An 11,264-nucleotide genomic window follows, 5' to 3' on the forward strand; every position below is an offset into this window, starting at 1 on the left:
GTGTGCACGCATTTCGAGGCATTTCATTTTCATCCATCGGCCTCTTATGTGAGGGTGGCTGAGGCTCTCTCATGTTAGTATAAGTCCATGTTGCATTCTATATGTCATTTCCATGCCATTGCATTGCGTATACCATTGCCTCGGTTTGCGTGCCCGCGTGCACGCATTTCGAGGCACTTTATTTTCATCTATCGGCCTCTTATGTGAGTGTGGTTGAGGCTCTCTCATGTTAGTATAAGTCCATGTTTCATTCTATATGCCATTCCCATGCCATTGCATTGCGTATGCCATCGCCTCGGTTTGCGTGCCCGCGTGTACGCATTTCGAGGCACTTTATTTTCATCTATTGGCCTCTTATGTGAGTGTGGCTGAGGCTCTCTCATGTTAGTATAAGTCCATGTTGCATTCTATATGCCATTCCCATGCCATTGCATTGCGTATGCCATCGCCTCGGTTTGCGTGCCCGTGTGCACGCATTTCGAGGCACATCATTTTCATCCATCGGCCTCTTATGTGAGTGTGGCTGAGGCTCTCTCATGTTAGTATAAGTCCATGTTGCATTCTATATGCCATTCCCATGCCATTGCATTGCGTATGCCATTGCCTCGGTTTGCGTGCCCGTGTGCACGCATTTCGAGGCACTTCATTTTCATCCATCGGCATCCTATGTGAGTGTGGCTGAGGCTCCCTCATGTTGGTATAAGTCCATGTTGCATTCTATATGCCATTCCCATGCCATTGCATTGCGTATGCCATCGCCTCGGTTTGCGTGCCCGTGTGTACGCATTTCGAGGCACTTCATTTTCATCCATCGGCATCCTATGTGAGTGTGGCTGAGGCTCCCTCATGTTGATATAAGCCCATATCATGTTTCCATGTCATTTGCATCGCATTCTGCCATTGCCTCGGTTTGCGTGCCCGTGTGCACGCATTTCGAGGCCTCTCATTTTCACAGCATAGTGCATACTAGGTTGTATCTTAGATCGCATTCTGTCATTTTCTCGGTTTGCGTGCCCGTGTGCACGTATTTCGAGGCATGTCATTCCATAGCATTGTGTATGTTAGGATTGTATCTTAGTTGCATTTCATGCATGTCATGCATATTGCATCGTGTTCGGAATAGGAATTAACCCGGGCACGGGAAACGAGGTACATTTCGTACTCCGAGTGACGGAATGTGTCTCAATTCCCAGTCACCGACACTCCGGATTATCATGATGGAGTTAGGTTTTAGCTGTGTTTTCATGTGCATTCATTCTATATTGAGTTGTGCATTTTGACTCCTCGGCCATCATGCCTCGGTATGCGTGATTGGTGACACGAGGATCGAGGCATGCATATATTTGTGAAAATACATTGCTATGCCCCTTTCCTGCTCTCTGTTGCAGCAAAATGAAGAATCAGCAACTTTTCAGAGTCTGGCACGCTTTCCAAGAATAACTGCCAAACAGAGGCTAATTGGGGCATCCCAGTGGATTTCCGCGCAAGGCAGCCCAAACATACAGCATTCATCAGAAGCAAGGCAGTCCCTGGCTTGCATGCCAGTTTTACCGCTTTCTTAGTTAATTCATTAATTAATTAGGAAATTGTATAATATTTGGACTGTAATATTTGGACTGTACTATTCTTTTATTTGGGACTGTATATTTATTTGGACCCTCTGCGCAAGGGCACAACTGTAATAAGTGTGCGTGAGTGTGTTGTATGTCTTCCAACCCCACGTCTTTCTCCCTTTTATTTACCTGCTTATGATGGTTAGATTAGGGCATGTTTAAATTAGCATACAGTATGACAGCATGTTTGCATCATTCATCTGTATTGCATGCATCGGGCTCGGCGCATCGTACTAACTACATTGTACTTTCAATTCCAAATTGAATACATGTTAGCTGTAGCATTCCATATGCCATCTTAGAATAGCCGAGCCTGCTATAGTTGCATTTTGCATGTGTTGCATTAGGCATTTCTGTATACTTAGGATCATGCATGATTTCTAATGTAGTTTCTGTTTTGGCTTGGAGTACTCGGTGAGTTTTATGCTTTAGCACCCTTGCATGCGTGTGAGTAACTGCCATGAATAGCATGCTTACCATGAGGCTATATGCTTATGTGATATAACTGCCTGAGTGCCTGTGGGTGAAGGTTGGGTTATTTGAATTGGAATAATTCATCAAATGTTTGTTTTAAGCCCACTAGATAGTGGCAAAACCATCTTTTCTAAGCCCACCCGAGGGTGGCAAAATCTGCATTTTAAGCCTACTTGCGAGTAGCAAACCATCTTTCAAAAAAACAAACATGAAATGTTTTGTTCCAATTCAGGCGACCCAGTCTATACTTTTATGCTGTGCGCATCACATAGTAACCTAGGCTAATAACCGGAATAAGAACACACAATGTTTTCAAAAATAGATATCATGGTTAGTAGAGGCCGATCTTTGATCGGGCGAGCGGGGGTGCTCACGAAGTGACCTTCCCCAATCGTACCCAAGTTCCCGAGCCGAGGCAACTTTGGTGATGACGGACACGTGGCCTTTGGCACCGAGTCAGGGTTTCCTAAATTTTCCATTAAAAAACATTTAGGTGGCGACTTTGTATCTGGCAAAGCAGTCCATGTTTGGCACTTCTTTCAAAAAAATCTGTTTTTCTCAAAACGATTTGCCGGATTTGGACTCTTTGGTTCAGACTTAGAACCGTGACTACAAATCGAGTCCGAGCTGTAGCGAGGTCCCCCGCGGGCTTGTTACACATGCCTTCTTTGGATGCATGGCATCTGGGGCATGTGTCTGTGTCTGATAAGTTCCTTATGAGTCACATACGATTAGTTAACAGTCTTTTATGCATGACAAGCCAGAGAAAAGTTCTCAGTTTATGAGGAACTTTTAATTTCCAAATCCATTGCCAATTAATACCATATGTTTCAGAATTAGATAAAGCACGATAGGCTGCTGAAGTAGAGAATTTACCAGTGTGGGAACTTTTCCAATGAGGAGTGTCATTATATATAACATACCTGGGTCTATGGATGTTAAGGATGATGTCAATGGTCTGTTGTGGTAACATGTTATGAAGCGAAGTGAGGTCCCAGTTACCATTATCATCAAGGATGGAACTGACTTTAGTTAGGTTCTCAGTGTGATTGCCTTGGGTTATGTTGCATAGTGGTTGTTCACCACACCACCAGTCAGTCCAAAGAGAAGCATGCTCCCCAGTCCCAATATCCTATTTAATATTTTTATCTAAAACATCTCTGTTTTTTATAATGCTTTTCCAAGTATGAGAGGCTTGTCTCCTAGTGGGCCAGTTGGAGAGGGAATGGGTTGTGAGATACTTAATTTTGTTTGCCATGGCATTGTAAAATCAAATTAAGAGGTTTTTAAATTTTATTTTAATTTTGTGTTTGGTTAGGAGATTTAAAAATAGATTTAGAAAGAAAAGAGAAGATGAATGTGAAATTAAGTAAAAAAATATATTTTATTGACATTTAAGCTATTTTTTTTTCTTTTCAAATCTCTCAACCAAACACAATGTAAAGTCTCAAATATTTTATGCTAAAAATCTATAATATCTAGAAAAAAAATTAGATTGAGTCAAAAAGAAATATTACTCCATAAAATCGCGTGCTTGAATTATTTCAATAGTAATATTGTATCCCTTTTACGCCTCTACGTTTAGTTGAGATTTTAAAATCTATTTTATAAAAAAGTTTCAAAAACTAATTTAGTAATAATTATAAAAATAATAAAAATAAAAACCACTCATATTTTCATATGAAAGCTTTTAGAAAAAATAATTTTTACAAATCTAAAAAAATCAAACCTATCTTTATCATTTCAAACAAAAAACGGATCAATCGATCCCCCTCCAGTGCCGCCATTGACGAATCCTTCTCACTGAATCAGGTACTCTCTCTCTCTCTCTCTCTCTCTCTCTCTCTCTCTCCGTGAATCGCTTTCCTCTGAGCTCACAACAGAAGCTATAATTTCTTTTTTTTTTTCTTTTTTTTATTTATGTATATTTACATTCATTGTCTACTTTCTGATTGTTCTAATTACTGATCCGTTCTGACTGAGTTTTGTGAGATACTTCGGTCAAAATTGTATGAAATGTGTTTTTTTATTCATCTCCAATTCTTATTCTCTCTTTTTTTCCATCAAATTTTAGTGAAAATTTGATTGAAAGATTGATTGATCTGGAATAGAACACTCAAATCCTTACTCTTTTTAGATTTTCATGAGTAAAAATATGACTGTTGGAAATTTGGTGAAGAATTAGGTTCATCCTTGATTTGGTGAAAATTTTGCTTGATTTGATACAAGTTTGATGAAATGATTGGAGCTCAATTTTAGCTCTTTATTCATTAATTTTGAATTTGATGAAAGAATTAGAGATGATTTTAGGTCATATTAACAAGACTTGGTGCACTGATTTGGTTTTCTGTTTGTAAATCTGAGTGGTTTGCAATTTGTAAAACTTTAATTTCCTGGTTGTTTCCTAAAAAATCTGCTTGTTTCCACCAAGAAAGAAAAAAAAAAAAAAAAAAAAGGTTGAAACTGATTATGTGACTACTAATCAAACTTATTCGGTAAAGTTTCTAGAATTTTTCTTGTTAACTAAGGCCATATCCAGCCCTTACACATATTTTTACTTGGATTTGATTAAGAGCTTTATTTGATATAGAGTACTCCAATCACCAAACTCCAATTTCAATAGAAATTTGGTCAGTGGCACAATTGTAAAATTAAAAGCTGTTATATCACCACCACAATTTACCTTTAGAAATTTGGATTAAAAAACAGAGGGTCTCTCTTGATTTGGGTCAAAATTTGAGTAAAACTCATTTTGGTGTGAGTAGAAGTGGAGTAGAGAGAGATTGATTCTAGTACTTTTTCTAATTGAGATATCTTTTCTTCTAATATTAATAAACAGAGTTATGGTAATTATTAAGTAGAGAGTTTTAGGAGTTAAGACAGAACACCGTATAGGAGAAATAGTGAGGCTGCCATCCCAAGCGATATTGTTGGTTTTAAACTGTGCTTTCACGGGTTTAGAACGTGTTGTTACTGGGAATGATTGTAACCTCACTTGTATAAAACCCAGGAACTTGTACAAAAATGATACCTGGTTTGATGACATTATGATGGAAAGTTTCTTTATAGAATGCCTTTTCAATTCTTCATCATATGTAAAGTTGTCAACGTTTATAAAGCTTATCTCATTTTTTTTTTCTCTATTTACAATACAGTCTTGTTACTGCAAAATCCATCTTATTTTGTGTGTCTATTTCTTTTTACACAAGACTGTTATTCATTCGTTTTCTTTTTATATATATTTCTTGGATTTTATCACATTAACAATGGCAGATACATTACCTTTATGCATATATCACACAAACTTTGATTGAAAAAGCCCATAATTTCGAACTTCTATATTTTCTATGGTTCATAATGTATCTACTTGCCAGAATCCTCTGCCAAGTTTGGGACCCTCAATGTGAATCTTCTACACTTTCTGAATTTGTGTGTAATTTTCAAAAACTCTGGGCACATTGTATTCAGTTAAATGCATCAAGTTCATAGGACAGTAAAGCATGGTTATTAGTTATGTTGTTCTGATGTGCTGCATGTCCATTGACAGTAAAGCATTCTTCTTCTTGTTGTTTTCCCACTTATGACACATACACTGTTCTTCAGAAGTCAATTTTTGCAGATGTGTGTGTAGTAGATGCATCATACAAGCATTTAGTTGATTGAAAATAGCAAGCTGGATGTGTATTGTGACCTTTGTTTTAATTTTTTCAGGTTTCTTCTTGTAAGGTTGCTGCAAAATAGAAAACCTTACTTCCCAGAAAGAAACAATTCTTTACAGTCTTTTCATATGGATCCAGAGGCCGCACGGACAGCCCGGGAATCTCTGGACCTGGCATTTCACATGTCAAACATTCTTGACACTGGGCTCGATCGCCACACCCTCTCTGTCCTCATTGCCCTCTGTGATCTGGGCCAGAATCCTGAGGCATTGGCTGCCGTTGTCAAGGAGCTCCGAAGGGAGCTTTCTTCCTCATCTCCAATGCCAACAAGTTCTTCATCCGTACACTAGAGGTGTTATTTTCTGCTAAGTATTTAAGGGAGGAGATTTTTGTTGCTTTTATAGTTCCCCAATGTGTTCTTCAGTTACCTTTACCTAGATTTCAAAGCTATTTATATGTTTTCAATATCTTCAGACAAGTTTATGTTTCGAGTATAGGTAAAAGACATTTTGATGAGGTTTTGAGTAATGCTACAATGATTACATTTGATTTACTATCTCAATTTTTATAATTGCATTGGTTGAATGAATAATCAAATATGATATATAAATGTTATTATTGTGGTATTATTATAATGTTTTTAAAATCTCTAAACTAAAGCCCAATTAGTCTTGAAACCTATCTCATTATTATCATCATTCATGCATGTTTGTATTGACTGTGACTTCTAAAACTAGGGTTATGCTATAATACATAATCAGTGGCGTAGTCAAAAATTAATTTTAGGAAATCTTACGTGTAAATTTTAATAAGTGGACTTATTGTCGAACAGGTTTTATGATAATTAATGATATTTTTTATCAAACACTATTAAAAAAAGTCGCTAAATTATTAATTTTTAGCAATAATTTGAAAATTATCACAAAAATATCATTCATTATAAGTTTTAGCGATAATTTAAAAAATTACAAAAAAAGTAACTAATTTTTAACTATAAGCGATGGTTTGAAAAATTCGTTACAGAAAAATGTTAATAATTGTAAGTTTTAGCGACAATTTAAAAAAATTATTAATTGTAAATTTTTATCGGCATATATAAAAAATTATCACAAAAACTTAATTTTAGCAATAATTTTAGTACGACTTATTTTCAATAGGATTTTATGAGAATTAAGTCCAACTATTAAGATCAATTGGTAGTTTATCCTTTATTTTAATGGTGTCATCGATATTATTATTTTATATTTTTAATTCTACCAAACTTATTAAAATAAACTTTCATATAATATCTTTTATTCACAACAATATACATATATATATATATATATATATATATTACGTTCACTTTTGAGAAAATTAATTATTTTTATTTTTCATATTTTTGTGTTTTCACTTAAATTTTTTTAATATTTTAAGCAATTTTTTTAAAGTTTAGATACACTTAACATAAATATATTTAAAAAGTATAATATTTGTGAATTTTTTTTCTAAAAAAAATTCACTAAATATCAAAAATACAAAATAAAAATTAGTATATTGTCATATTCTTGTGTATTTATTAATTTTTTAAAATATTTTTTTACTAATATTTTACTTTTTAAGTATATTTAGGATATGTGCATTTAAAAAGTAAAAAGATTAATTAAAATATTAAAAAAATTCACTAAAAATAAAAAATATGAAAAATAAAAAACATAATTTTTAAAAAATCAATCAAAACCAATTCGTGTGACGGGAGCGGCGGGGTCATGTTTAAAAAGAAGGTTAGCTCTCAATTAAGTTCTACTTTTGTTTAGAAAAAAAAAATTATATATATATTATATAAGTAAAAAGGAATTTCGTGACGACTATTGTGGAAGTTTCAAAATTTCATAATAAATTTGTAGATTTATTAAATTAAAAAATAAATTTATAAAATAGTATTGACTAATCCATTAAAGTAATAGTTTTCAAAATATTAATAATTTCATAATTTATAATTTTCAAAAGGAAAGATAAAAAGTATTATATATTTTTCTAACCTAATCCTCTCCCACTGATTTTTATTTCCTTTAAAAAAAAATTAAAAATTAAAAATTAAAACTTACTTCTTACTATATTATTATATTATTCATACCGTATATAACTACTCTCAAATATTTAACATTCATGATAAAAATTAAGAACCGTCAAAATATTTTGATTCAATTAAACAGATTTAATTTTTTTGTACACTTTTTTTTTTTTTCTTTTTTGATTTGTTTTGTACACTCATATGCACTAATCTTTATGCCTAAATTATAAAAAAATTTATCACGACCCATACCCGATCTCAAAGACAAAATTTCCAAATGCACCCTTAGGCTTTATATGCTGAAATATTTAGATTCCAAAGAATCTTTTCATAGTTCTAGAAAAGAATCACTAGCGTTCTATTTTTCTCAACTACATTATATCACCAAAACAAACATCCAGTCAGACATCTTCCTCCACAATAATTATAATTTAATTCTCTCACTTTGTGGTTGGAGAATATTAATCCAAAAACTTTTTTAAATGATGTAATATAAATGACATTATACCTAAGGAAATGGATAATATTCCACAATGTTTATATTAAAACTACCATTCGGAACTTGGAAAGCTTTTTGTATTAACAATTTTAAGGATTTTCTTTTTGGGTATGCAGTTTAAGGATGTTACTCGCTAAAATCTTCTAAAGTTCTTTGATAGACCAACAACCATAAAACTTATAGAGGCGGAAATGTTTGTATTACAAGTATGCATTTGCAAAAATTAAAGCATCTCAATTAAAGATAAATCAAACATCCATCCATTAGACTTGAACTACATGGAAATACAAGGATACCCTTAGATACAGAACAATACACATTCACAAAAATTAATTAAAATGGAGAAGCTGATGGTTACAAGAGTTTACATAAAGTCTTGGCTGCTAGCGTTGGATCAATTGCACCAAAACGAACAACTTACTACAGTCAGGAATAGGACATTCTACTTCATTATATTTTAAGTTACCCAACTTCGAAAAGAAAATGATAAGTGAACTATTGAAGCATTATATTCAGGATTCCAAGACATAATGGGTCGCTAATGATTCTAACCAAAATTAATTTTTTTATATAAAATTACGATAAATCGAAACAGTGGCCATGTTTAGAATGCATGTTATAGTTCTAGAGCAACATAAACTTTCAAATTCAATTCTTGCAGTTACAAAAGTGTTACACTAAATATAATTTGAAAAGGGAGTATGATTCATTTAGTGCAATCCAGAGGCAGTATGGTTACAACTGTTTCATGCTCTAGTCCTATCATGCATCGACCAAAGTATTTGTAGCCATTGGTCCACTTTCCTTTTTTTTTTTTTTTAATTTATTCAATTTGGTCCCTAAAATATCAATTTTGAGTCTAAATGCTCTAATTACTAACATATTAAATTGGAGAACATATATCAACACTAGAGGGACATTGTAGACATCTAGACAAACATAAGTAGGCAAAGAAATCCATTGCCCAAATCAAGCAACTCACAGTCAGGATCTAATTATGATTCATCAAAATCAGTATACTCATTCATTATAGTTGGATAGCAGAGTTGGTTTGAGAGGTTTAAAATCTTCCACAGGTCGACCAACAAATCTCTGCTCAGCGCTGAAATTGAAATTGTATGCGAACACAGTGTCTCACAAACTTACCAAGCTTATAACTAGTCTAATCAAGTTTCATTGCTACATTAATATTTCTAATATGCTAATGCAAGTTAAGAGGACATAAATGTTTTAGTGATGAACTTACGCTGAGAGAAACACCAAAGAGACATGAATTGTCAAAAATGGACACAATTGTGGTTTCTACAATCTTCTTGTGAGTTCTACAACGGATAACATTGCAACAACTGCATGTCGCCAAGGTCAAATCTTAATCCCTAAAGTTTGTTCAAAAGTTTAACCCTTTTTTTTCTTTGTTTTATGAAGACGGAAATTCTGCATTTAAATTATAATAAAGAGAAAGTAAAGCTATATATACACACATATACATTAAAGACAGATTTGGATGAATTTGAATCTGAAAACAGAGATGTTCTGATGATAATAAGAACATTGTTTCTACGTAAAACATGTTGATTATTTTCCTTTCCATGGATTGGTGGACACATCAATAGGACTAGAGCATGAAGATTCACTTAGAAGATTGTGATCAGAACAATGTTCTTATTATCATCAGAACATCTTTGTTCCATATCTAAGTAAAACTTCATGGATTGAGTAAGAGTAATTCAAATTGCTCGAAGGAGAATTGTATTCAGTGCACACATACATAAATCAATGAGTAATAACGAACAACTAATTCATTCTTCTGCTAATTGTATAGTAGGAACAAAATGCACATAGAAATTAAAATAGTTGATTGATGGCTGATCAACAAAAGAAGGAACAAACAGTCATTTTGAGTTGTTAAAAACCATATAGACTAGACAGTATTTACTCCAAAAAAAAAAAAAAAACTGCAAATTGATTTGTCATTAGAAGTTGTATTTCTGAATTTCATTACCAATAAATCTAATTCAATATATACATCAAGAAACTTCAAAACACATAGAATTGTATAGATTTCGAGTCCTAATTCCTAAAATTCGATGATCCCTATCCGAAACCATGTATGTAAACACAACCTATGTGGGCTACTAGTTCATGCAGTGAAGAAAGTAACATTGCAACCACTACTATGGTGCGATCTACACGAATTGTGGCTTCTCCACCGCTCAAGTCACACAATGAACACAAGGATGATAAGAAGTCGTCCTTGCACTAGTACTAGTACTAGTACCCCTCTTCTGCTCGAAAACCTGAAAAGTGCACACCAACACATGAGGCTCTCTTTCGACATCATCATCATCAAGAAACATAAGTAGTCAAAGACATCCATGGCCCAAATCAAGTAACTCATAATCAGGATATGGGCACTACTCATCATAGTACAAATCAATCAAAAAATCCAAATGATCAGAGTCAGCATCTGAGTATGTTGCTTCATCAAAAACATTATACTCATAGTAGCTGGGTAGCAGAGTTGGTTTGAGAGGTTTAAAATCTTCCACACGTCGACCGACAAATCTCTGTTCAGCGCTGAAATCAAACTAATATGCGAACATAGTGTTGTCGTTCTTAAGGTCAAAAATAGGAATCCCAAACCACTTGTCGGAAGCGAACACAGCTCTCCCGCGAAAAGGCAAAAAGTCACCGGAAACAACATGAATCCAAATCCCCATCAACACATCGTACAAGTAAATGCCATACCTTCCATTGCGTAGAACTGAAACAATGATCTTGGTATCAACAACTGCATGAGAGATTATTTTGCAATCAAAATTGATTTTGCGGCCAGCAGAAGAGCAATAACAATCAATGTAGTAGAATGGAGGCGGTGTAGATACTTTCCATTGGCCTGAAATTGGATCGAGTGACTCGAAACAAGGGCTCGGGTTTTCGGAAACCAAGGACGAGACGTCGGAGAG

The 11,264-nt window shown here is 34.0% G+C and overlaps 1 non-coding gene across 1 annotated transcript; it reads left to right on the forward strand.

The window, feature by feature from the left end:
• The first annotated feature begins 3,262 nt into the window (after positions 1-3,262).
• On the forward strand, positions 3,263-6,317 carry LOC114271706 (uncharacterized). Its single transcript, XR_014341782.1, has 2 exons — positions 3,263-3,899; positions 5,799-6,317. It is a non-coding gene; the product is annotated as an uncharacterized LOC114271706 (transcript).
• The last annotated feature ends 4,947 nt before the right edge of the window (positions 6,318-11,264 follow it).

This window comes from Camellia sinensis, chromosome 10, assembly GCF_055761805.1.
Source record: "Camellia sinensis isolate YWXY chromosome 10, ASM5576180v1, whole genome shotgun sequence".
In the NCBI taxonomy this organism is placed as follows: Eukaryota; Viridiplantae; Streptophyta; class Magnoliopsida; order Ericales; family Theaceae; genus Camellia; species Camellia sinensis.